Here is a 3,411-nt window from a genome sequence, read left to right as displayed (position 1 = left end):
GCAAAGGTGAGCGAGACAATTGCAAAATATTTTCAATTTGAGGCTTTGTTTTCAGCAAGAAGTTGGAAATGCGTGTTTCCAATACCATCTTCTACTCATCTTCATCGAGAGTGACGTCAGGTATCCAGAGTAGAGGAGGCCAATTTTTTAAGCAGAAGGGGTTGCTAGGACGTCCACATCTACTTGCTGATGATGAGGGTGATTGATAAGCCATGAATCTTGTAGAGCCTCTGTGCAAACTCGGCTAATGGAAGGAAATGGCCCATCCCCCTGCTCAGGGGAAATATGGCAACAGTTTCTTAAATGATGTTGATAGCTATGGCGACGACGAAGCCATGGAATGCGAAGATTTTACCTTTCAGAAGCCCAAAAAATTTATCGAAGATGACAATTCGATTTCTTCATAGGATTCACATTTATTTATTTTGCCCTTTATTTCTTTTTGTTCACTTTCATATTAGAGCTTAGCACAACTATTTATGCCAATTTGTTGGTAAAGATTATACATTATGATGTGAATATTAGGATTTAACTGTGTGATTGTTGAGTCCTACTTATCAATTGATGAGCTTAAGGGGCTTTCTAATGAATGGTTTATAAGGCACAACACTTGGTGAAGGTTTTGCAAATGGGTTTGCAAGCTTTGGGTTTAACTGTGGAGGAAACTCCGTAGTTAAGCGCGCTCAGGCTGGAGTAGTACTAGGTTGGGTGACCTTCATCATTGAGTTTGACTCAAAAATCACACAGTTAAATCCTGATATTCACATCATAATTTGACTAGCTTTGGAAATCATCTCCTACTTATCAAAAGATTATACATGTTTAAATATGACAAATTTCTTGAAAGTACACATGTCCGTCCTTATTAGAAAATTGCGGTTATATACAAAGCACATGGGTTTCAAAATCCATATTTGGGTTTGGCCATAGAAGTTTGAATCTAAACCCCCAAAAAATCCTTTCAAAAACAATACAAAATAGTAATTTTCTAGATTTATTTTTGGGGCTGTAGAACAATATTTTTTTTCCTGGTAAATTGTAAAGTACTGGTGTTGAGTTTATATTATTAATGTTTGAGTTGTATATGTGTAAAATGTGAAGTTTTTTAAGAATGGAGCTTAGTAGTTTTAATCTTGTATAATAAGATGGGATTTTTGACCCAACTCCTTGTTTTGAAGGGTTGGCTGCAAGGAGCACAGGGAGGAAGAGGAAGAACTTGTACCAAGGGATCAGGCAGCAGCCTGGGGGTAAATGGGCTGCCGAGATTAGGGATCCGAAAAGGGGGTCAAGGTTATGCTCGAAATGTTCAATACTGTGGAAGATGTTGCTAGGGCGTACGATGCAACAGCTAAGAGATTAGAGGCAAGAAAGTGAAGTTTAATTTTGGTGATGATTTGTCTCTTATGAAATGCAAGAAAGGGTTGGGAAAAATGGAGTGCTAGAAGAAATCTAAGTCTTGCAATCCTAAGCCTAAATTTGTATTCGAGGGTTTCAATACAAACAAAATGGCGAAAACATCTATGAAGGATGCCCAAGAAGGATTCAGTCCGTCCATGCAGAAAAATGATGATCTAGAGTTTGGAGATTCAGAATTTCTTAATTCTATTAAATTGGTAGGCCAGTCTACCGGTGAAGGCAGTCCTAGCCATAATCTGCAAAAAGCCTTTGTAGGTGATAACTGCAGCAGCTACAATAATCCAGAGGTGAACAGTTTTATACCTTCTGATTATGATGATGCTATAAGTTTCAAAACCTTGAAAACTATTTCACCTCATAGGGATGCCTATTTTGACTCTAACAGAAGTAGTTTGTCGTATGATGGTGTTTTTTTTAACACCATGCATTCTCCTTCTTTACCCAAGGAAAGTAATTATTTTGACTGAGTGAAGCGGTGTATTCCCTGTGAACCCTATGAATAATTTCTACATGAAAGCTCTAGAGATCTCTTCTATATTTAGTGATGTGAATGGGTCCAATTTTGCGGACATGCAAACACCGCAATTGGGAGTAATTCCTGAGCAAAACCCTGTGGATAATTATTTTCAAATTGATGGTGGTTTAGGTGATGCCTACAACACAGATGTGAATCGGAATCTTGATCTTACTGATGATTTTTCTATAGAGTCATATCTAAGGATGTGTTTGAGCCCTAAGCAAGAAGAGATGAAGAAGACAATGAGTGATTTGGATGCATGTACTGAGTATTCCCTTCAGCCATGGACCTTTCATGATCTAACTAATGCATGCTTTGTTTATCAAAATAGTTTTGACGCTTGCCTTGGTGAGCTGTTATAAATTTCAAATGGACATGTAGACTACTGGTTTGAGATTTGAATTGCCAAACTATGCTGTGAGTTTTGTAGATCTGAACTTTTAAATAATTATCATATGTGTGTGACTCCTAAAAGAACTTCTTAAAAAAATGTTTTTATCACGTCTAATCTTTATGAATTAATGATGGGATTATGTTGTTCATGTGCAGTAATTGGCTTTCATAAACATTGAAGATCTGAGCCTTGCATATTATTTATAATTAGGATGAAATTGTAAAATCCTTTTGAATCTATTTAAGTTGTTTGCATTCTCTTTGTACAAAACCCTTTGTGTTGATGTAAAAGTGTGATTATGCTCCCTGGAAAAAAGGAAACAATCAGATGGCAAAGTCTCTATTTAATTAGGCAGCGGAAAATACTGCTTAATGAAGGGAGCTTTCTTTGTTGGTGAATTGTATTTTGATGTTAAATTGATAGGGTTCACACTTATTTCTTTATTGGTGATTGGTATTTTGTTGATAAATTGATAGGGGTAAAAAATCATACTCATGCATGGCACAATTGAGAGGCAAAACATATTCTTGCATTTTGAATAGTTTGTGTCTGTGCACTTTTTTTTGAATATTAATACATTTTCTTTTTCTGAGTTACATTTTCTTAGTTCTATTGAATGATAGCTTTCTTTGTAGTTTTTACTATTTTCTCCACATACTCAAATTGACCAAATTTCTGTAAGGATTTTTTATTGCATTTTAAGTTTTTACATATGCTGTGTTTGTATATGAAGTTGAACACCTTTGATTTACCTAAAAGAGAAATTGGCTCTTTGTGTTATGGATTGTGTGCATGCCCTGATCTTGTTGATGTACAAGAGTTAAGGTGATGAGAATTCTTTTTGGAAAAATCTTAATGAAGTTGGTACAATAGGTGCCAACAAATGAATGTCTCTGAAATTCCATTGCATATACACTTCATTTCCAAACTGATAGTCATATTTTATTATTATTATTGTATGGTACTTTCATGTTAGGAAAGTCCACTTCAATTTTTTAATAATGAAATTTGTGAATAAATACTTTAAATAATGAACTAGTTTGGGTATTTTTTCATATAATAAGTGGGGCATGTAGCTGGATAT

The 3,411-nt window shown here is 35.2% G+C and overlaps 1 pseudogene; it reads left to right on the top strand.

The window, feature by feature from the left end:
- The first annotated feature begins 257 nt into the window (after positions 1-257).
- Positions 258-2,295, top strand: LOC149546388 (uncharacterized; annotated as a pseudogene).
- The last annotated feature ends 1,116 nt before the right edge of the window (positions 2,296-3,411 follow it).

Source organism: Cupressus sempervirens, chromosome 7 (genome assembly GCF_028749045.1).
Source record: "Cupressus sempervirens isolate cs-2001-9-10 chromosome 7, ASM2874904v1, whole genome shotgun sequence".
NCBI lineage: Eukaryota > Viridiplantae > Streptophyta > Pinopsida > Cupressales > Cupressaceae > Cupressus > Cupressus sempervirens.
The sequence above is the reverse complement of the archived record's forward strand: the minus strand, read 5'-3'. Positions and strand labels throughout refer to the sequence as shown.